Below are 24,906 nucleotides of genomic sequence, written 5' to 3' on the forward strand. Positions count from 1 at the left end.
TTTTAATTGCTAAAATCTGTAAGCCCGTGCAAAGGGAAGTAATTATAATGCATTTCTTTTAACAGCCATTGATTCATCCCTCCTTAAATCTACATGCAAAGTTATGTGATTAGTACCATTTTCTGTATTGATCCACAGATTTTATTTCTGTTTGAGTTAGTGCATGTTTAAAATCAAGAGAGAAAATAAGTTATCTTAGTGCTGTATAATTTAATAATTTTCAATAAATTTTGGAATACAGCAGCAAACTGGTACCATTATTTTACTGTAATATTTTCTTTTAATGTTTATTTTTCCTTCTGTTAACATAATATTTTTAAATTTTATTTTATAATATGTATTTACTCTGTTTTATGGAAGTGTTTTATCATGCTTTATACAGTTTATATTATCACAGTATTATCAGACAATAAAAAATAAAACTATATTTGGCACCTACTGTTTTCAGACAGTTTATTTTGATCATTTACATGGTATTTTCACTTCTGTTGTGAAGAGATGGTGGAACAGCTCGATAGTATGTGGAATGTGGTGGGACAGCTCTCAAGCAGGAAAGTCACGGTTTTGCTTGTTACTCTTTTTAGTTTGGATGTCAAAGCTACAACATTTTTGGGCAGCTCAGTGCATGGGGCCGGCACATCAATCCATTTTTATTCCTGCTGATACATTTTGCTCTCAGCTTTTTGCCAGATTTTTTGTGCTGTCCCATTAAGAGCCACCACGGCTAACTACAGTATGGGGGTGTGTGTGTGTGTGTGTGTGTGTGTGTGTCTTTGCTGCCTTTCATCTCATATTTCTTAACAAGCAGGTGAAGGAGGGAAGTTCCTCCACACCTGTTCAGATCAGGTAGCTGCTGGCCTCTTCCTGCTGCTTGCTGAAAACCAGAAGCGGTCTGTCATTTGTAGGGAATTCGGAATGGAAGGGCGTCATTCTGAGAGAAAATGTGCGAATATTTTTCTCCCATTACTGTATGGTGAGTAAGACTAAGAGTCAGCTATGACCAGTAGATCTAAGAGGAAAATGCTGGAATCATCAAAAGCTCGTGGTCTGGAACGTCTGTGGCGGGAGCAACAAGTGGACGTGCACCAAACTTGAGCCGACGCTGCTGGGACCGTGCGGTGCTGCAGGTCCAGGTGCAGGTTTTCCCATTCTGGAGCAGAGTGTCTGTTGGCCAGGGCTGGAGTCACTCTTCCTCTGCTGAAATCAAATTTGTCGTAAAGAAGCCCCCCTAGCTCTAACTTGTTCAATCATTTGAAGTGTCTTGGGCTCTCCAGAAGTTCGTTGGTAATTTCATAACTGTGATTTCACTACAGCCTCGAAAAAAAGCCACTCTTAATTCTGTGTCCATAAACTTCAAATGGAAAAAAATCCATCTTAGTTATGATTGGAAACTTAGAAATTGAAACCTTATTTCAGTTCAGCTGCAGAGCAGAATACTTGGACTTACAGTCTTATCACACATTATGTTAAAAATTGCATCAAAGGAGAATAATAGTGCAGGAAAAAAACCCTTTCACTTCTGATGTGAAACCAAACATACACATTTTTTCTTTAGCATAAAAAATATGTCTTCTGTTACTCCTTTTCCCTTCCTTCAACCCCTGGCTCATCTAATTTATGCCTGCAATATTTTTTTTCCAACCAAATGCGTGTTATACCTAGGAGGCAGTAAAAGGTGGGTTTAAGGGATGAGTTATTTCAGATGTCGGGAATTATTTCAGTGATGCCTGCAGGGTATGGAAGTGCCATCGTGCTAACCTGGAGTGACTGCAAGCAGCTCAGCCTTGCAGGTGAGTGCAGCCCCCGGGAAGCGCACCGGATTGTCCCCTGTCCTGCACCAGGGACACCCGTCCCCAAAGCTGGTCCTGGGGCTCTGGTCTGCAGGACCTGCCGGCGTCCCCAGCTGCTGGGACCGGCACCTGAGGTCTCTGCTTGCCTTTTCTCATCAGCAGTGGAAGCGAACACTCAGAATAAAATCCGATTGACCTGGGAAGCATGAGAGCGCAAGAGCGGTGACCTCCAGAATGTTTGCATCAGCAAGAAGAAAATTTGGCAGGGAAACAGGGCTGCAATGAACGCACTTTCTGGTTTGAGCCAGCGTGTTTTGTCTGTGGGATGGAACTTGAGAAGTCGCTGCAAACGGGCCGTGGCGTTCTCTGTAACACAGCCTGGATCACCCACAGATCTCTGCTTTTAGAGCACTTCCAAGCTGCTTTTGGAGGAGAGCTGTTCATCCGCTGCACACAGAAACGGGAGGCAGGGGAGTGAGTTGCGCAGCCGCGTGCATTTACGTAACACATGCTCTGGTGCTCGCTCCCAGCAAAAGCATGTAGACATCTCCCTGAAGCTGTAACTTCACCCATCACTCTTACTGCTTTTGCGCTTCACGTGTGGGCTGGGTTTGTGTACTGATGTGACTCATCCAGTTAAGTTATATACACCGGCCCTTCTCACGCTAGGTGAAAAGTGAAGACTCTCATAGTTCACGGGCAAGGAATTCCCCATGACAACAAAAACATGAGACTGTTTTGCATGTGAAGAACGAAGAACTGGGGCAGTGTGGTAACCGAGTTGACATAGCGACTTGGTGCAGTATTTGTTCCAACAGGAACAGGAATTCCTGGTGTGGCCATGGAGCCCTTGGGAGCCAAGCCGTGCAAACTTGGCTCGAGCAGAAATCGGGGACCAAAGGGCGAGCCAAAGGGCTTCTGGTCTGGTGAGGTTTTGCCAGGACATGTGTGGGAATAGAAGTCCCAAAGCAGGCAGCCATGAGCTAGGGGGGACCCCAGCGTGGAAGGAGACACCCGGACCCCCAGTGTGGCACAAATACAGGTGGGTCTGGGAAATAGGGGGGGGGGAAACGGGGTGCTGAAAGGGAAAGCCCAGCTGCAACGGGGCCACCGGGCGCTGGTGCAAGGGCTGGGTGGGAGGGATGTTGGATGTCTGATGTCTGCAGAGGGGAAACATGCTGCTGGCGCTTTGGGCTTCCCCACAGCTCCATCAGCGCCTGGGGTCATCAGTCCCATTTGTGAGGTCTTTCCGAGACGTGTCCAAAAAACCTCAGGGAATTTAACGTTGACCCAACTTTATACCTAAAAAATACTTTGCCTCTATTCAGAACGATGCTGTTCCAGTGCCTCCTCCTTGAAGCCCATGGCTGAGCTAGAAGTAGAAACCTGAGTGCTTTGGGATGGTTCTGGCCTTTGTGTTTCCCTCTAATTCTCAGCCAGGTAAATTTTTTTAGGCAAGTCAAAAAGGAGCAGGGAAAAATAGGTAGCTCTGTTTTTACTCCAGTGTGAAACCGTAACTTCTGCCACTGCAGAACAAGCTACATAGGTAAAACGTTACAGGCTTTTTTTGGTAACCATTTTCTAATTTAGCTTCATATATGCTCATTGCCCAATTTTCTGGACAGTGTCACCGGGATGGATGGATGGGGCCAGCACTTGCTCTGCGTGGGAGGTGGAAACTCACATCTTCTGTAAGGCAGGTCAAGTGCTTAAGATGAGGAGGTTAATGTAGGAGGCACGTTCCACATCCAGCTTGGGCTAAACAAGTTATAGACATTTTGTTGCCAAATGTTGTTTAGGGTGTGTTCTGGAAAATATGAAATGGAATTAACGTGATGATATTAAAAGACATTGAGGCAAGTATTTTGTCAGCGTTTTGGGGAGGTAGAAACACTGATAATTTGCAGCTGTGGATTTTACAGATCCTTCCTTCTGGTCCCATTTTGCTAAACCCTGGGGATTTGCTAGAGGACATTTTTGTGTTATGGTTGAACACTGTTTATGACACTAACTAATCCGTGCTAGCTGTCAACAGAAATAGACACGGCCTGAACAGCCGATGGGATCTGTGCGCTGGCTGCTGTGGGTGTGAAAGTCTGTCTGTTTACCTGCGGCCCCAGGGCTCCCGCTTTCATCTGGGACGCCGCGGGTGATGGCTGTGGAGGAGCCGTGACCGTGTTTGCCCATGGATCGCGGCACAGGATGAGCCGATGGGAGCAAAGGCTGGAGCAGTGGGCAGAAATCCCACCGGTGCCGTGGGCTGCGTGCTGGGCTGCATGCCGTGGGCTGTGGGCTGGGCTGCGTGCTGGGCTGCGTGCCGTGGGTGGATTTGGGGGTTGGTTTTGCTGAACTGTTGCAGCTGACGAAGGCTGGGAGGAGCAGCAGGCCGGCAGCCTGCATCGTGTTTAGAATTTTCCCCTTTGCCTAATATAGCTGTTGAAAAACACCAATTAAGTAGTTTTGCCTCCCGTAACCTCTCCTTGTTTTGAACTGGTGCTTGTTTGACCTTGCAGAGGTCCAACATTCAGCAGTGCTGATTAACTCCCATTTGCCATTCCTCCCTCAGCTTCAAGTCTCTTTTAATGTCTTGTTTAAAGCCACATTTCCCCCTCCATTTTTAGGTAGACAAATCTGTTTCAAGCCAGTTTAGAGCAGGTTTCAATAACCCACCAGACCGTAGACCTTATCTACCGTTATCCCATGCCTGTGGGTCTTTCTCTTTCTTCAGGATGTGTGGGACAAGTGCTTGCCAGCCTGCCATTTTGATAAGTGAGATATAATCGTTTGGCATCGGAAATCCTCACTGTCTTTACCGGTTGCTTCCTTATCTTCCTTTATTTTTATTTTCTTTTTGGGCCTGGACCGTTCCTTCCTCAGTCTGACACACTATGCCAGGGACGCGCCGTTTGCCGGCAAGCAGGCGGTGACACCAGGTGCAATGGTGGCACATGTGTCGTGGGAGGACTGTGCCTCCGCAGGCTCTGGCAGCAAGGTGCAGAACCTGCTCACCGGTGTTGTATGTTCTTAGTTCCCCAAGAGGAACGTCTTTGCTCTATTTTCCTTATCATTCTTCCGTGGCGCTTCTGAGACAAGATACAGAAACAACAACTAGGTTATCACATTCTTCCGTGGCACTTCTGAGACAAGATACAAACAACTAGGTTATCAAAGTGCCTATAATTAGTAGGCTTCATTAAGTCACAAATGGGTAATAGTTGTATCCGGCAGTAGAGGAGTTTGTGCAAAACGTGGGTCACATTATCAAATGCGATTAATAGCGATAGCAAAAGGTCAGAGCTATTTTTCTTTATCCCACAGGGGAATGGCTTAAAATTCAGCTGTGAGCTGGGCTAGCCAGAAGACCCAGCGGCGGGGGATGGGGTGGGGTGATGGAGCATCAGGCAGCTACATGGTAGCTAAGCAGCTCTGGATGTGGCCATAGCAAAAAACCCTCCAACAACCAACAAAAAAAAGGTTTCTGGTTCACTGGAAATGTTTATGTTTTGCAACTTGCTTTCAGTATGGAAAACACTAAAGAAGCGAAGCGCCTGGCCAGCACGCTGGCCCTGTGGTCACCCTGGGAGCAGCCATACCCAGGAGTTTTGTTGCTGTTTCCAGCTCCCCTGAGGAGCTGCTGGAGCCATGGCATCCCCTGCCCTCATCCATCCCCTTCGGATGCTGCTCTCACACTGCAGCCCTGGCCCAGCCAGGGCTCGAATGTGGCACTTCTCTGGTCCTTCTCTGCACCAGATCATCAAACCCAAGGTGTTTCAGTGGAATACGTGTAAATAGCTGTCCCCAACGTCTCCAGGGTGCAAGGAGCTGGAGGCAGGGCTGGGCATGAAAAGGCTCCACTCCTCTTACCCATCGTAGATAAAAGCTGCCATTTGCAGGGTGCTTCAGATGATTTGTTTGCACTCATACTCCACAAAAACATAGGAGACTGTAATATATCATTCACTTTAGATTTTGTATTCGTCAAGTGCAAGTATGCCGGGGAAATGAGATAATTGTCTTTTTTGCAAATCCTGCCTCTTCCCCACCCACTTCTGACTTTCAAGCTGCTTCACAAAGACAGAAATCTTCCCCTTACATCCAGCTGCCATGAAGCAAGAAGCTGTTCAGGTGTTTGAAACAGTTTTAAAAGTTCTCTACCAACTGCTTGAAATACAGGAAATTCAGTCTTCTAGGTGAAGAACACAGATATTTATGCAGTTATATACATATATCTAGAATTTGTGTTCAACCTATGAACTGCCATTGCTCGGGAGAAAACCAAACCTACTTTTCTTCTCATCCCTGTAGGCCAGTGTACATTTCCAGCTAGAGGAAACATTAGGAGTAAAAAGGGTTATTGCCCTGATGTTTAGTTTGTGTGTCAGTAAAGGCAGCAGAGTGCCAGGGTCGGGGTTTGTCTTTTTGCTGGTAAGTGATTTGGTACCAGTAGTGAGAAGGGTGAGCTGCGCATGCAGTGAAATGTGATGAAAGGGACCGTCTAGGTTTAATAAAATGGCTAAAAACTGGGAGACATGAAAAATAGGTAAGCACTGGTATAGTGTTTACTGTAGCATTTATAATATAAATGTTTATATTTTTATATAACTATAAAAAATATATTTACTAAACTTAGGAGGGACACTGGTCTGGCTGGTACGTACTTTACAGGCTAACATTGGTAGACAGCTGCTCTCTGTCTTCAGGGCTGCAGCCTCCTGTGTTCCATACAGCACACACTAACATAGATGTTCTTATGAGCAATGATAACTAGCTGCCCACGACATCAGCCAAATTTTAATCAATGAAATTTCAAAGGCACAGACTTTGGTCTACGGTTCTGTTGTACACCAAACCCAGCCATTCTTTCTTCTGCCGTGAGTTCCCCTCCTGCCAAACCAAGGCAGTTCTGACCCTCCCTGACACGGCATAGCCTGGGCAGCAAGGGGTCTTTAATCAATGGTGGGTTTTTTTCTTTTTTCTCCTTTTATTTAATGCTTTGTTTTTAAAGCACGTTTTGGTGCAGTGACTTAAAAGGATTTACCAGGAGAGATTTAGACTGGACTAATGTCATGGCTGATGTACAGAGGAGAAAACAGGTCAGCTAATGTTGGTGGAGCTGATGGGAATAAAATAAGCCCAGGAGCACAGTGCTTCGTGCTGCAGCCAGAATTGTGATGTGTGGATGGGGTACGTGAAGGCTGCTGGGAGCTTCAGCCACAGGTGGTGGGTTCCCTTCGTTGGCCAGCCACTGTAATCTGGTCAAGGAACACATGTGTCATCTAAACAACATCCTCCAGACATTGTCTTATTTCTCAAACAGAAGTTAACAGGAAGGAAGGAATGCAAAAAACGGCCAGATGTAAACCCTGTGGCTCCTTCCGTGAGGGGGGGGGGGGGGGGGCAGGGGGGGTGAGGCCACAGCACTTCTTGCAGACATGTATCGTGGCGGCTAAGCTGGAAAAACCTGCACAGAGAGCTATGCACGGAAAGGTTGGTAACTTGACCCTGGCAAATAGACCCGAAAGGAATTTGCTGTTTTAAATCTGGTTTCCTTTCAAATCAAAATGAGCAGTCAAGAGTCCTGTAGCTGCACCACTTCTAAACAGTTCGCTTTGATCAAGTTTTAACATTTCTCTCCAACGTAAAATTTCAACATTTATGTTCTGCAGTGTGATGAAAGCCAACCTTTTTGCTACGTTGTGTAATTTAATAAATGTCAGATTGAAAAATTCGACTTAATTGAAATGTCTTTTTATAATTGCCTGTGATGTTGTAAGATGCACTTAGCAAAAAATGTGTTGACTTAATGGATGCAATTGAATCACGGTTTTCTGATGGCAAGCCATCACAGTGCAAAACAGCCTTTGCTAGTATTTTCCTAGTTCCCTGCGTGGCAGGACACTGTGGACAACTCTTGCAAAACCCAAAGCTTTGTTTTATGAATCTACAGGTAGTACCCAAGTGACGGTCTTTTGCCTTCTAAGTAAACACAGGTTGTTTAGGAAAAATAACAAAAAAAAAAAAATATTAAAATTCAGCCTTTATCCCCGGTAGAAGGAGGAAACGGTGCTCCAGTGCCTCCCTAGTGCCAACTTCGGCTACTTCAGCGTTTGCATCACCACTGTTCCCTCTCTCCTCGCTGCTGGAGGCTGATGGTTTTAGCAGAGCGGTACAACCCAGCGCAGTAGGGGCAGTGCCGGTGAGTGATGCGCTGCTCCCCAGAAAGCCTGGGCAAGCTGCAGCCTTGCTCAGCCTGCAGAGGGGATAGGGGCCTTCCCCAGGGTAGCACAAGGCGCTAAACGCTGTGATGTGTGAGCTCAGAAAATGGGGGTTTAATGATTCATGAGTTTTCTCTTGGATGCACAAACACCCTTCCTGCAGGACATTAAGGCTCAGTGCCTCTGAGCGGTCTGGTCCCCGTCAGGTGAGGACGTAACCTGCTAGAGCTGAATGAGTCCTTCCCGTGACTCAAGGACGGGCCACCACAGAATCAGTCCATCAAGCTGCAAAAAGAGCTAATTAACCTTGGAATAGAAATAATTTTAGTGTAAAACTGAAGGGGTTTCACTCTTTCCTTATGGTAAGCCATGTCTGCCAATTTGTCATAAGGCTTTTTCCAACAATCTTATCCCAAAATGTTTTCTACTTCTCGGTGGTAATTGCAGTAAAAGTAATTGTAAGTCTACTAATTATTTTTTTTTCAGTAGAATGTCTACAGATGAGACGTTCATGAAGGGACTGTTGAACAGCTATGCATTTTGTGGATTCTGCAGTTAAGTTTAGGGAAGACATGGAGAAGCCGTTGTCAGTGCCTCCATGGGCTGAGTCCCTGAGCTCAGCCTGGTTCGCTCCACCTGGTAGGCGCTGTTCAGGACTCTTAGCTTTTTAATTAAAGTATGGTTATTTGCTAAAAGTAACTTGCATATCAGCCCACCTGCTTCATAGCACTCTGTGGCTATTAAAATCCTTTCCAACCTGCAACTTGTGTTATGAACAGGGACAACTGCGTGTAAAAATAAAGAGAAAATAAATATGTTCTAAAAATAGGAAAAATCAGATTTCCAATGTTTTTGTGGTGGTGACAAATCCCAGAAGAGCTGCTGGCCCTTTCTCTTATCTGGTAGGAACCACACTGAGTCAGTGCCCTTGGCCATGCTGATAACGGCCACATGGCCCCTGCGCGCCCCTCCGCCGGCAACGCCGGGGCACGCGTGCTCGAAGCTCCTGCCGCACATGCGTGTAGGCGGCTGAAGGACGGCTGTCCCCTCTGCGCTTCTGTGTAAGTTTTACATTTGATAATAACTCCCATGTCACTGTTGTGTTACGACTGGATTGAGAGTAGTTTGGGGTGAATTTAGCCACAGGCATAAAAAAATAAAGAAAAATTAGGACATCTGTACACTGAGTGAGTCAACTCCTGCGATCAATCCCTGCTGAGGATTTGGTCTTGGGAATGGAAGGTAAATCCACAGGGAACAGGGTTTCCTTCACAGGCTCGCTAATATTTTGCTCTATGCCTTATTGTTTTTCTTGCCTTTAGGTATTTTCAGCTGTAAAGACCCAAGAGAGAGATCACTGATACATTATAATGTATCACTCTGGTCTGAGTAGGCAAGAAAGCAAATGAGACTCTGTAGTTGGACTTAATTTTGACACATAAGAAATTTGTATGTAGATAGATAGATAGATAAATAGATAGATACATGTATTTATAGCAGCTGTTCCTTAGAAGTGACAGATCTGACATAACGTTCAAAACGTGTTGGATGTAGTGATGGAGGAACCCCCAGCTTTTTGTGGACTTTGGGTTGTGTCTTGGGCAATGCCTTCGGGTGTGCTCTGCTCCAGGCTGCCACAACTGCCGCTGCCGTCACTGACATACCGTATTTACATATGTAAAATCTTTTGGTTAGCTGTTTAAAAAAGCAGATGTTGATTCAGATGCAGTGTAGGTAATTTACATGCACTGATAATATGACAGGAGGTTTGATCTCAAACCCTTTTCTTACCAGTAGTAAAAATTGCTGCCGCTGTTTCCTTAACTTGCTTGCTCTTTGCTCCCATCTTTATTTCCCCCTGCTTCTGATCCTAGGAGGGCTATAAGGGCTGAATAGACCACCTCGTGACCTCTGAGAAATTTTGCGTTTTGTAAGCAGTAGGTGAAAATCTCTGATTAAATTTATACTTCCTCAGAATTTCGTGGTGACGGGAGTCACACAGGTGCGGGGATGGGGGCAGAGCAAGAGGAGCAGAGGGTGACTAAGCAAGGGAGAATAAATTTCATAGCCACAGACAAACACAAACACATAGCTGCAGACACGCATCGTGGACACACATCAATAGACTACTGAAAGTCATCTTGCCATTTTTTCCACCTTGCTAGCTAGTAACACTTTCAAACTCCCCAGTTCTTCAGCCAAACAGGAATACCAGTTAGCTGTCATGTTTTTCCCAGGTGTGTACAGCATTGTTTTAAGCCTCTAACCCAGAACTAAACAAACTTTTAGTTCCTTCTTGGTTAATATTTACCTGTGCAAATAAGGCTATGGGTATTTCACAGGTTGTCTTGTAATAGCTACCTGTTTAGTTTTCTCTTCCTGACAGTGAATTACAAAATCCCGAGGCTGAAAGACTATTAAAATATTGTGTCAAACTGTAGCTCATAGTCATCTGGATTTCTGCTTCAGTGCAGTTGCACTAGGATCTGTATTTTGATCTAAACCAATCTCTCTCAAATTAATAGCTAGATTTGTTCTGGAACTCATCAAGTAAGTCCATAATGAAAGTTGTTTCAGAGTTTAAGGAATATTTCAGTATTGTGTAAAAACTACCAGCAATGTCTCTAAAGGTCATGGATTTTGTAAGGCTGAGAAATCTTAACAATTGTTAAGAACTTTAACAGTTCTTTGTTTTAGAATTAATACAGGATAATTTTATTTGATGTAAAAAGAAAAGAGAGTCCAGAGAAAGTTTTGTCAGTGGAAACAGGTTAATTTCAAATTCTATTTCTGAACAGTCTTAATTCCGTACAATGTGACTGGGTAACAGTTTGAACCGATTCGGCAGGTGAGGGTAAAGCTGCCGAAATCCCACCTGGTTAAGGCTCTGCAAACACTTCCCACAGGGATGGCCATGGAAGGAATATACACGGATGAAACTTTTCCCTGAGTTACTTTTACCGATCCTTGGCTCCAAGATGAGTCTAGTTCACCTGCGCGGACTGCTTCGTTACGGCAGCGAAGGCGTCCATTGAGGTCAGTTTTAGCTCTAAAATGGATGTGAATGTGAATCTGTCAGTTAAGCCTGGTCCTGCCTCCACCCTGTAGAGTGGAGACCGAGCAGCATCTCTGTGGGTGTCGGTTGCCTGTGGGGGCCCGGCTGGGTGTGTGGTGCTCCAGAGAAGACCACTTCCCAGCTGAGAGCCGCTCCTCCCATCACTAAGCCAGCGCTGGCTGTTGACTGTTTGGCATCTGGCTGCAGGATCGGGGTTGTTCCAAGGGGAGCTGGATATGATCCTGGTTGGCAAAGAAGTCACTGCACTGCCTGGGGGGTGGTGCGCCATTGGTCATCGCTGTTGAGGATGGAGCATGAGAGCAGTAGGGCCAGGCGCACAGCAGGGTTGGGGCTGTGCCTGGTTTCTCATATGCTGAGAGCTGCTGCTTTGGTGCCTAGCCGAGCCCCAAAACAAAAAAACCCAAACAGCTCTTTCAGGCTGCATGGGGTGACTGGTACTAATACAAATGCCACCCGGGCCATATATAAACCCCTACCTGGGTTAGTCCATCAGTGCAGACATAAAATCTATGTAGTGGCCCAGAAGTCCAATATTTTTTCACTGTTTCGCCTTTATAAGTTCTTGTAGACCCCGCATTTGCAGCAATGCTCAAATTTTATTCCTTGTCCTCTAACAAAGTGATTCAGCCATACTTCAGTTGCTTTAAAGGTCTCTCCAGCTGACCTTCCGAAAGTGTCCAGCTGTCCTCTGTGTGTTGTCATCCAAATCAGAACAACAGAACAGGTAAGGCAGAGCCCGTAATAAAAGGATGGGGCAGGGGGGGAAATATGTCATTCCAGGCACCCTAAAGACTTTTCTTTCTTGTAGGTGAAGTGTTTAAAGTCAAATGTTGTTTCTGTGAGTAATTTGAAGAAATTTGTTTATCTGTTGCACTGCTCGGCACTCACAATAAATGGTGTAAATAAACACAAACCACGCACTATGTTGGGTAAGAGGTTAATTTTCCCATGCTTGAAAAATCTCATAGTGAAGACAGAGAGTGCTCTTCTAAAGTAGTTTATGCTTAGAAGGAAAACATAGAAAGCACAAAAAGCAGTAGAGTTTTCCACTGATTGCTTGCTAGTAGGCAGATCAAGCAAATTGCAAAGGCAGCTGGAGGTGACTTTAGACATAAGTCAAAAAAAGTATGCTATAAGGAATGGAAGAATATAGTAGGCTTTTGCCGCATTAATATATGCATGAAAGACTCCCTTTTTAAGTGCAATAATTCAACCGTATTGTTAAGCTTCATGAGGAGAATAAATACATTCTCCCATTTGCAGCATTTCCAGTTAAATCAGCACGTTGCTGGCAAACTAGCTACTTCTGTCTGTGTTGGTTTTTACCGTTGTCACATCAAGATTGGCCGTGGCACTAATGGCTTTTGATTCTGTTGTCATCCCACTGTTAGGTGGAGAGCAATCGAAGGGGAAACAGAAGAAAAAAATTGTACACCATGCAGGCAGATGCAAAGCCAAAGCCACAAGATGAAAATCAACCCATAGACCTTGCAGGAATTACTGCGTGAAGGAAAGAAAACCATGTGGCTGTGTTTGACTTTACTGCTCTGTTGTCTTGCTATTATGCCATGAAAATAGATTAATTAAAACACTTACAGCACTCCAGATGGAACACAGCTTTAAAGCAGGTGTATACAGTGTGAAGCCTGCAGCATAAATCCTCCAGAGCTCTTTTTCCCTCTTCAAGAGACAGAAGAGGGTCCGCTGGGTTCAGTGCAAAATGAAACCTCAAGGTTTTCTCCAAAGCATGTTCAAATACTGGGAGCCCACCTAGGGGGGTTCTTTTTTTTTTTTTTTTTTTTTTTTGGCAAGCCACAGCTGTGAGGAAGACTGCTATGAACCCAGACAAATCCCATTTAATAAAGTTGTTAAAAGATTGCTTCACCTTCAGCTCCTTTCGCTTGATAAAATCATGGAGTGGATTTATGGAATGTATTCCTTGCTGCTAATTGTGGTTAAGCTTGGTATGTCCTTCCTTCATGTTCAGAAAAGCTTTAATACAAGCAGCTATAGAAAAATCAACCCATAATAGTTGTAACTCTTACTCAGTGACTGGGTAATCTGAAGTACTGGTTTATCAGTCCCACAAAATCCTGCAAACATTTAGTTTATTTGTATAAAAATCTATTTTTTAAATGCTTATAATGTCTTGGCCTCAGTGAAATCTCTTGACAGTGAATGTCATAGGTAAATTCTAAGCAGACCCTCCCCCTACTCTCTTCTTTTTTCTCTTTTGGTGTATTGCTGATCACCCGCTTGGGTTCATAGCATGAAAAATCAAAGCGATAACTTGCACTTCAATTTGTTTGTCTTTATTCATTTCTGCACTAAATGGTTCATTTTTCTCCATCCAGGAATACACTGAAGCTGCAAGCCAGGCCAGTTGCTGTTCCCTTCACCTCTGCTCTTCAAGAAAACCGAGGCACTGCAGGAGCGGTCTGCAAACTAGGACCATGCGCGGCAATCAGTTAGCTGAGGGGAATTTGTTCGAGCTTGTCTAGACGACAATTAACATGATGAGGCACGTTTGCAGAGCACAGGGGAGTGGGAGACGGATGGCGCCAAGGAAAGGTAACACCTTGCTGTTAATTGCTGGTAGTTAACCACCAATCGGGGATTGTCTCTAGTATGCAAGGCTTAGCTTCAAGAACCAATCTGTTTAAAACGCGCAGCTTCTGAAAGTGTATAAAACCTCGTGCTTCTGTACAATAAATTGACATTGGCTTGCATCAAGCTGCGTCCCGTCTCTTCATTCACCGCAAATTGGTGACCCCGACGTGATGCGTTTAAGGATCTAACGTGAAGGGCTCTCGAATCGCCTGTCTGAGCGACATGCAGCGAATCCCACAGAACTTTGAATGATCTGCTGAAAGGAAGCAGGAGCCGGCAGAAATCCCTCCGGAGTTGAGAGGTGAGCTGTGGGAAATCCGTAATGGGGAATCAGGCTTCGTCTCCAGAAAGAGACGTATATGGACTCATGAAGGGTCTTCTAGTCAGATCAGGGAGTCCGTGCCTCAGTTTCCTCTAATGGTGACCCCTATGGTGGTGTTCCGAAGCCTTGGAAGAATAAGGACGGAAAAAAGACAGCTCGTGGAAGAGGGCTGCGTTCCGGAGGAGACAGCTTGGCTGAACGATCGTCTTGCTGTCTGGACCAGGCGGACAACCTAAACCCCGAGGATAACACCTGTATTCATCGAGGCAGGTGAGCAGCCAAGAAACTTTAGAGACTTTGAAAGAATGAAAGTGTGTACATACAGCAGCCGATTGTATGATGCTGCCGCGGAGGGGAGCTCCGTGTCGGGAATGCATTTAGCATCTTGGTGGCAAATTCTGACTACTCTTTGCCAAGTGTGGACTAATTCTACTAACGGTGCTAAACCAGAGGAAGCTGTAAATTCCACCGACAGCGCGACTCTTCTCAAGACACCGTCAGCGATGGCGATTCTGTCCACGCCTCCTCTGCCCCCAAAGCTTCTGTCACTGATTGCAGCGACCCTTACAACACAGGACCAAGCACGGGAACAGGGCAACTCGGACAATGATTTTATTGACACTGATAAACCTTTTGATCCAGGTCCTATAGATCTGGAAAAGGAGCCAGACCTTTCCCCCACCCCCTTGTCTCTCCTGATGCATTGATTGTATTTTTGGGGAGGGTGAAAGGGGATCTGAGGGATTGGTGACAGGAATGCAAGTGGGAAACACTTAAGTGATGGGTTTTGGGAGTCGCTATGGCATGTTCAGTGTTTTGTCAGACAAATCAACCTGCAGAGTGGCAGCCTGTGCAATACGAGGCTGTTAAAGAGTTAAGCAAAGCAGTGCGGGAAGGGAGGATTCATAATACATTTGCTATGTCCCTTCTTGAAGTGATGGCAGAGCCTTATACGCTCACACTGCATGATTGGAAGTTATTGCTTTGTATGGTACTAACTGATACAGTATATGATGTGGTTATTTGATTTTTGTGAGCTATGTATAGTGGCCTTGATTGAAAACCTTAATCGGGGAATTGCTGTTAACTATGAGCAGTTGGCTGGAGCAATTAATTGTGCCGATTCTGTGACTCAGGCAAGGTATCCCAGGGACAACTGTTTGCAAATGAATGAGATGGCTATTAAGGCAGTCCGGATGCGGGAGTCTTGCCACAGTGTTGCGGGGTCCTAGAGAGTCACTAACTGTAATACTAACTTTTGGCTTCAGAATATTTTGCAACAAGTCGAGCAGGAGGAAGCTCAAGGGTTGCTTTTAAAACAACTAGCTGTGATAATGTCAATGAAAATTGTAAATGGGCAACTTTCACAATCGCAACCCCAACATGTGTCAAATGATTGTAACGCAGAACTCGGAGCAGACTGTAATTCTCAGGCTGAGTTCTGGAATGCAGCATAACAGATTTTTGCTTCTCTAATCTCTTCTGTAAGAACAGTACACGCTTTTAACTTGCTTAGTAAATTAGGCTGCTAGCTTGCTAAACAAAGCAATACTACAAATAATATTTTTTTTTCTGGCTTATTAACAGATGTTGATTCTGTCCATCATATGTTGCTACAGAACCGAGTTGCTATTGATTTTTATTATTAGCACAGGGACACAAGTGTGAAAACTTTGATAGGATGTGTTACATGAATCTGAGTGACCACTGTGAATTAATTTGCAAAAGTATACAAAACTCACAAGCCTTAAAACAAAGATCTGCAACAGAGCCAGGGACGGGATGCCTTTGGTCTCTTCTCACGGCTGGGAAACTTTGGGCCATGACTCAAAAGTATTACAGGATTTATTATAATTACCTTTAACCACCTTATTGATGTTTGCCTTATGTCTCCCATGCTTTTTTTTTCCTGTATTCAGTGTTTAGTTGATTGTAACATAAATCAGGTCATGGTCACCCAGCTACACACCCCCTTTGCCTCATCACAATTAACAAGCGAAAAAGGGGAGGATAGAGAATGTCTGAAGAGATATACAGGAGAGGAAAATGGGGAATGGCTGACCTAACAAAAGATGAGAGAACAGCTAGGTATTGTGAAGGAGAGGAGGAAAGATAAACATGGTTATCTAATGTTTAATAGGTGTCTGCATGCTTGTAGAGATATATAGCTGTGTAACTGTATGAATGATTTCTGCCCTGAGCCTGGTGGAGCATACAGCTGCGGTTTGTGTCCGGGCTCAGAGATGTAAATAGGGGCTTCTCTGTTATGGTAAAGTGTTTCTCTGCATAAAAAAGAGAGGGAATGAAGGGAATGACCCCAGAGGTATGTTCAGAGAAGGCATGCTATGTTTCGAAGTTTTTGACTGAACCAGTTCTTGTTTGGTGTGCCCTTCCACCTATGTATAATGTTAATCCAAAAGAAGATGATACTGTTTACACTTTGAATGTCGATCATTGTCTTTCTGTAGATGCTAATGTAGTAGGAGGCTATGATGGGAACGTATTGCAGCGGTTCTTCTCTTATCCGGAGTAACAGCAGGGAAACCATTAAAGAGTTAAATCACCTTGTTTGGTAGGCAGTTAAGAATGTGAGTCAAAATTGCCACTGCTTTTTGTTGTTGGTTCAAGGACGTGGCTGTGAGGATTTTGATGGTATGTGCTGCGTGGATTTTAGGTGCCCCATTGCAGCAACATGTTATCAAAATCTGAGAAAATTTCAGCCTTTTTGGCATCCATTCACTCAATTGGCAGTATTGGTTGTTTGCTATTACCTTGGTTGCTGTCATGTTTGCAAGGGCCCTGCAGAACATGGCAAACCTGGTACTAGCTGTTCAAAAACAAAAAGGGGAAATTGTAAAATTGCACGGAACAGAGACAGTGGGTTATTTTGACATTGATAATATGTATCAGTTGGTTTTTTATTTGTTCTATTACTTATACCTTGTTTTTACTCGTTCGGTTTCAAAGGTTCTTTTGTGCGACAGGAAGGGGGAGATGCAGGAGCGGTCTGCAAACTAGGACCATGCATGGCAATCAGTTAGCTGAGGGGAATTTGTTCGAGCTTGTCTAGACAACAATTAACATGATGAGGCACGTTTGCAGAGCACAGGGGAGTGGGAGACGGATGGCGCCAAGGAAAGGTAACACCTTGCTGTTAATTGCTGGTAGTTAACCACCAATCGGGGATTGCCTAGTATGCAAGGCTTAGCTTCAAGAACCAATCTGTTTAAAACGCGCAGCTTCTGAAAGTCTATAAACCCTCGTGCTTCTGTACAATAAATTGACATTGGCTTGCATCAAGCTGCGTCCCGTCTCTTCATTCGCCGCAAGGCACGTGGCGACAGAGCTTTCCCCGTGGCTGGCTGGCGGCAGAGCCCAGGTTGTGCTGTTCTATGTTTAACGTTTTCCACGCTGTTACTAACAAGTTCTAAATGCTGAACTCTATTTTCTGACATTATCTTGAAAAGTCTTTCTTTTTGCCAATGTATTTTGTGCATCTGCATTTATTTTATTCTTGAATGCTCCTGTTGGCTGTTTGTCTCCAAACTGGACTATGTATAAATGTATTTTTGTGCTTAAAATGTGAATATTGGGTGTTCACTTCTAGCCTTAATTAAGTTGGAAAGGGGACTGAAAAAGCCTGCAGGAATTTTTGCTGTGGGTTTCCACGTTTCCTGCGTTCAAACGTTCTTCTAAGGGGTGTGTAAGACTGAAGCTGGGGCCAGTAGAAGCAGCCAAGGGCGTCTTGGCTAAACCCATCGCCGAAGGTGCGGGGAAGGAGCAAGATGCTGCGGGGGCTCGGGGGCTGTGGGGGTCGGGGGAGCTGCCCAGCCGCGGCTGGAAAGGGCTGTGCCTCTCTTCATACACTGCCCCCCAGACCTGCCAGGTCCTGACAGCTGTTTTCCACCTGCCGCGATGACCCTGATGTGAGCAGCGTTCAGGTCCCCCCAGTCCCCCCGGAACCACAGGCAGCATCTGCTGGTTTCTGGGCGCCACCTCCCGGTGGCCGGGGACGGGTCCCCCCCTGCCGGGCTTGTCGCGTTCTCGCTCGACATTCGCTGTCCGTGGCACGACGGGCTGCCCAGCAAACCCCGCTGCGGTAACTGTGAGGCAGGTGGGAACCTCGCGGTGCGGTGCTGCCCGTGCGGTGGGCAGCAGAGGCAGGGCACAGCGGGGCTTCACAGCGCCGCCTCGGTAGCTTGTCCCCTGCCACAGCAGCAGCGGCTGTGCAGGTGGCAGTGACAGCTGGGTCGCGGCTGGGGGATCTCGGTGCGTTTTCCCCATCCTGCTCTTGAGCGTCTCTCTAGGATGCTGAGACCTGGGGCGCGCGGTACCCAGCGCGGCGCTGAGGGACGTGTCCTGCGCTGGATGGACGCTGCTCCCTGAACACCAGAACACAAGCACATCCCTGCAGCACCCGCTGGGAGATTAGTAACACCATCCTGAGGACATGGGGAAAAGCCACATCTATGAAACTAGTTCCCAAACTTCCTCTGCGAACCACATATTGGTGAGCAGAAACAAAACCTAATGTTTTGGATCAGATCAGGTTTGTCTAGCTTTTTTTGTTTGTTTGTTTTGTTTTATTTTGTTTATTTATGTTATTTTTGTAGGGGATTTTAGATCCTAAGACTCGTTGGTGCCAGGTCTTTCTAAGAATTCCACTGTGCCCTGTAGGGAGAAAGCAGTGTGATAGGAAAACATCAAAGGGTGATGTTCAGTCGCGGGCCTTTGACTCGGAGGAGCCCAAGTGCAGCTCTCTGTTGCCTTTTCATTCGCCCAAATTCTTGCATACCCGATTAAAGTTTCACTAACGGATGAAGTCAAGGCATTTCGGCCCCTTCACCCCCACCCCCGGGAAAGCTGGCTTCCCCAGCCCTGTGCCTGCTGCAGGGTTTTCCATGCCGGTCCGCCAGCCCCCGTGCGTGCGGAGGGAAGGCTGAGCAGATGGTGCTGGCTTTCCCTTGGGATCCTGCGTTACCATTGGGATGAAAGTCTCAGTCGTTATCTCCTTAGTGCTGAGTGACTCCTGGGTGTTCCCTGAGGGATGGCAAACCGCGGAGGGGGGCCGGGTTAGCCCTTTGGCTTGGGATGAACCTGCCCGCCCTGCGCCCGCGGTACCCAAACGACCGCAGCACCTGAGCCCTCCGACGTCATCAGCCTCGGAACCTTCTCCTCGAAAAGGTTCACTTCCCCGCTCTCAAACTAAATGTACTTCGCTGACTAATTAAGAGACTTGTGCCTCCGGGCCACTTTCTACCTTTAAAGGGCAGGAATTGCAGCGCTATTAGTGGTGCTAATTAGATAAATAGCAGGTTTGCAGCTGCCTCGAGTCCTTGAAAGAGGAGCAGAAGTGGAAGGCGTTAAGTGCTGCTGCTTTTTACAGCAGGGATTTGTGCAGCAAAGCTCTAGGAATGACTTGCTGGCTTAGGGTCTGCCTCTGTTTGCAAGTTTTATGATGCCACCCAGGATTAACTGATTTTGCCATTAAAGGAAGATAAAATGATAAAACTATAAAGCAGTCTGTAAATTCCAGCAACAAGGGGTGCCAACCTCTGCCTTTTGTAATGGATGGGAATTTGACATTTTTATGTTAGTCTGTATTTGCAGTTTGACTGTAGCTGAGGGAGACAACATTAATTGCCAGGAGGTAGACAGAGAGTAGCATAACTAATAATAACATGAGTTTATAGGGCTGTGGGATGGTTTGGAAAAGCATGAGGATATTCCTTCGTGTTAGTCTATCTTAATCAGGTGTTCAGGAATCACTGAAGGAGGCAAGAGAAAGTTTTAAAGGAATGGAGGAAGGCCTACAGATATTTGAAGAGTAGGCTGGAAAGTGCAGGTAGTAAAGACAAAAGAAAAAGTAACAAGACTAAGCTGCACTAGTGAAAATCTAGTGTAAATGTTTCCCTCACTGGCCCCAACACCCTGCAGTCTTCATTCCTCTCACAGGTTTGACTGGAGCATCCATCCTGTCTGAGAACAGTCCTGGACTTTACAACCAGAGGTGGAATCGTGTTCAGCTCCACAAAGCCTGTGGCTGCCTTTCGTCACAGGGCGCCTGCACCCTGGGGTGGGGGAGGTCAGGTCCATGCTCTGAAGAAGACTCAGTAAGCCCATGCTTTCCTCTTGGCGCAGTTTGCAGTGACAGCGTTGCTTTTTTTTTTGTGGGTTTTTTTTTTCCTTTTTTGGAAGATATTTAGCATCCCTCTGCTCAGTTGTGCCCAGAGTCTGCACAATCATTAAGAAGGAAAGGAATTGGAAATTGGTACATCTCTAACTGGTCTGTCAGTTACTCTCCTTACAGCTTGAATTAACTAGGACAGCAATACCAGCATGGCAGGAGCAAAGCACTGGGGAATGAAATGCTGGTTTGGATATTTCTGTAATTATTTTTTTTCCTAAAATGATGAAAATGGGATGATCTATGTGTCGTCCCCCCCCAGCCAAATAAAGGGCTTTATTTCAAGTGCATAATGATGAGTGTCAACTCTACAAAATATCTTTTACTGTTTTCTGCTGCCCCAGTCATAATTCAAGGGACCAGCTTTGTTCCATAAAAGTAAAATTGTTGTGAATGGGTTATGCTTGGAGTCGATTCTGAGGCATGAATTGCAGCCTAGTTATCGCCAACAGAAAGAAGCGGGTATTATTACTCACCTTGGGTAATGTAAGTTCTCTACTTTTGTAATCTCAGCTAGGTACCAAAGGCGTCAGAGAGTCTATTCTGATTTAGTTTCTGTTACTAGAGAGTAAAACATTCGTGATGAACCAACCTGGTCCCATGGGCTACCCCTTATGATGGCCTTAGACATGTAGCACTGCCCATTTTCGCTACGGTATATCCCAGGGAGCTGTATCCTCCTTGGCTGGCTGGTATGTGCAAAAGTTGGAAGGCTGAGAGGTGTTTTTGTGTCTACCCGCCCAGATACTCATAAGACTTCTACCACTGCAGTATCTTGTTTCTGAGGATTTGATTTTATTCTCCTCTAGCTCCTGTGTGGTAAGCAGTAAAATTGGAATTACTCCATCAAATCTCCTTGTTTTTTTCCTTGACTAGAAAGTGACCGGGTTCTCCTGGGGTGGGGGTGTGGAGGAAAAGACAAGGGAAAAAAGAAAACCAGGTAGAAACTGAGTTTGTTAAAAACAAACAAACAAAAAAGTGTTTTCTATTTTCTTTCCCATTTGGTAGGAGCCTGGGAACGAGCTGAAATAAAATCACTAATTATAACTGTTTAATCTGGAGATTTAAAAGCTACATGAATGCAAAAATTTAATTTGAAATATAAATTTCAGATAAATTTAGCAAATACATAGTGGCTGTGGTAAGCAAATGAAAGTCAAGGCACAGGCTGAGGAAATCTGGTGGCTAACACGGGATTTTGAAAGTCTGGGTGTATATTCTAGGCTGAATACAGACTGAGGTTTTATTCCACTGATTTATTCCCATAAGGGGTAAGTCAGGGAAAACTGGAAGTGGCTCAAAGGACAGTTTAACTGGTTAGTGCTTTGATGTGATCTTGCAAAGCTGAATTTTTGATGGAAGTATCCCAAGAAGTCAATATGTATGTGTTGGTATGGACAAAATGCTCTGAGTTTCCCTTTCTAATTTTAACCTCAGTTTTGACCATGTGTTTTAATACAAACAATAAATGAGGAAAGATAGATTGGCATTGAAAGAAGAAATCTGTAGTCCAAGCAAGCAGTAAGTAACAAACTGAATTACTCTTAAGAAATTTAGCTTTTATCAATAATGTCAGCTCCTAATGTCTTGTACAAAATTACATTTTTATTTCTTTGAGGGGAGGGAGTCAGAGACTGAGATGGGAATGATGCTAATGTGTCACTCTGGGCTCTAGCAAGCCTGCACTGAACACTGGGGTATAGATGCCGCTGGATACATTCTCATTTGCACATTTATGTCGCTAAATTGGTCTTATAGTAAAAGGGAATTTAGCCTCTTGTAGATATCGTATCTATCTTTAAAGCTAGAGGAGTAAAACGTGACATACTGTTGCCCCTCAGGGCTTCAAAGCATTTCAGCTGAAGAACCCTGAATATTAAGTCGGATGGTCCTAAACCAGAGTGTCTGGGAATTTTGCTTCCAAGGCTGTATCGTTAGTCAGGCCCCGATTTGCATGAAGTACCAGAGGCTGCCTCCAAGGTGATATAAAGCTTTATTGCTTTCCCAGTGGATGGGTGGTAGAGGAACTGTCTGCAGGAATATAGTCACTTGCAATTTCCTTGGTTAGCATAGTGTAGTGTGCAAACTTTTTTTTTTCTTTTCTTTTGAAACTAAAAGAGCACACAGGCTTTTCCCAGTGTCTCTCCCTCCAGGTTGCTTTTCACTTCAGTGCTGTTATTGACCTCTTTCTCTTGGTAGCTTGGTCCTCAGGAGTTCCCCAGGCCCAGGACACTTGTGCAGCGGGTCCCCGGGCACCCCTGCCTGAGCAGGTCCATTACATTGAGGTACGAGCTGCTCTGTCTCAGGGGGCCCCACTGCCTGGCGTAGCTCATTTCTATTTCTGAGTGCCACTTCCAGTTGATTCCCGGTGGTAAAATTTTTTGTGGCAAACTTAATGAGGTTTTTCTTACCTCTGGGAAATTAAAAAAAAAAAAAAAAAAAAAAAAAGTAATCGCTTATTCACAGCTAGTCTAATATATTTTCAGGGATGATAGGAGAAGAGTAGAGGGAAGGGGAAGCCACCTAACGTGTTACGAGCTGGTGGAAGAAAGCAGACTGTGGTGGTCTGACTTCTCCAACAACAAGGAACTATCAAGAAGACAGAAATTCCACCATCAATTTGACTCCTGGCCAAATCATCTCACAATTCTTGATGTACTTAAGAGTTAGCATAAGACCACCATAGATGGGATCCAGTTGTCAGGAGAAGCTGTTAATCATCTTAAAACACATATGGAGCAGGTACCAGTCTTTCTGGATGCTTCCTTTATCACAGCTGGAAACTTCACAAGAGGAGCTAGAGTAAAACCTAAAACAAGCAATAACAAACATCTAAGAAGAAGACCAAATGAACCCAAATCTGATGGTCCTGCAAAATTTACCCTAGAGAGGGTGAGCTGAGTTATTTATATTTAGTTCTTTGGATATTTACTTAAAATTTCAAGTAACCATTAATTACGGTTAGTTGGGAGGTTTGGAGAGTGGTCTGGAGCGAGTAGAAAGGATATCTTAAATTGCCAAAAGATCGACAGAAACTATCAAGAGCTGCTGGTAGTACAGTAATTTAGTGATGTTCAGTTTCATGTGTAAATAAGAGAAATGTAGTATTTCCTCTAGAGCTTGTGGCTTTCCTTCTAGTTCTTCACCAGGACGTACCAGCAGAAAGGAAGCTTCCTGCTATAAGCTCCCTAAGTAATGTGGGAGTCCAATATGGTGTAGAGCAGTCTTGATGGTATACCAGTGAAATTGGTGTAGGTATTATGGTGCTGTTAGTAAATGGAGAGCAGAACAGTGTGCCCGTGTATGTCTATGTGTTTGTGTACCTTCTAACAGACTGCTATTTTTAGAGTGCACCATCCAGTGACTCTGGAACAAGGATGAATGTGCCAGTAGCCTGCACTGATAACTTATTAGCACACAAACCCCAGAAGATCATAGCAGAGGGCCCCCAAAATACAAGCATGAGGTGCTACAGGGGCCTGGAGAATGTGGGACACGGGATGATAACTACTTGTAAACACGTACCATGAGTGGTCATTACTGGTCCTGAAAGCATGTAACCACGGACATTAGATAAAGCTGATTTTAGGTATAACAAGGAGAACAAAGAACAACTTAACATACAGTAACTGTACCATATACAGTAAAACGTCATATAACATGGATTTTACGCACCAACGAGGAGAAAGCAAGTAAGCAAACTGTTAAGCAAATCGGAAAAATAACTCTTGCAGACTCAAGAGTGAAGAGGAAGAAATCCCATTATCAAAGTTATAATCCAGCCGGTGAGGAGTGTGGGATGCTGCTGCTGTAACAACACTCAGTGAAGGGTGGGCGTAACACCAGAAAAATGGGTAGCTGTGAGAAAGTTTTGCATATAAGGATTTTAATTATATCATCATTGCAAAAGGGCTGTTATAATTGGATGTGTTGGACTATAAATGTCCGTATCATTGTAATTGGATTTACAATAATTCTTGGATTAGACTGTCAAGACTTTAATTAAACTATCAATAAATTCTTGGCCCTGCATATCAAGTGTGTTCCTTTGGCTCAGATAGGTCAGGTAGGGTGTCGGTAAGGTTGCCTGTCCTTGAAGGTGGTTGTAAAATCTGAATACAACGATACGTGTGATGGAGAAAGGGCCTTTTTGTGGTCTTCTAGAACAAACAGATGAAGTGGTACAAGGGGTTTGTTAAAGCTAGGTATTTCACCACTAATAAAATACTTAAAAGACATTATTCTTAACATTTGTGACCCATTCTTCTAAAAGGGCATAATGACAAGGCTAGCCAGGATGAAACACCTAGTGAAGACTGTCATCCAGGCCAGCCAACAGGCAGCTACTTGCCTGTAAAGAACAAAATTGGAAGATAAAAGAGTTGTGAAAGTTTGGGTAGTCAGCTGTAATGGGTGTTTGTCTCTTGGGTATGTGCTGACAGTGCTGAAAGGCTGAGGGGGAACAGATCCCAGAGCCTTCACATCTTGAGTGATCTGATCTGCTAAAGCTGTTGGATAGTAGGGGGTTAAAACTGAGCTACACATGAATATTCATGACAGTGTTGAGGACTATATATATCTTTCAGCAACTGTGGAAAAATGGAATATGGATAGTAGAAAACCTTTTAGCTGGTCTGAATGAAATTGAAATGGACTGAGCATCGTTCCAGCTGACTGCTGTTGCACCACTTTCAACAAAGATACTG

The sequence above is a fragment of the Falco punctatus genome, assembly GCF_963210335.1.
Source record: "Falco punctatus genome assembly, chromosome: 11".
NCBI classification, from domain to species: domain Eukaryota; kingdom Metazoa; phylum Chordata; class Aves; order Falconiformes; family Falconidae; genus Falco; species Falco punctatus.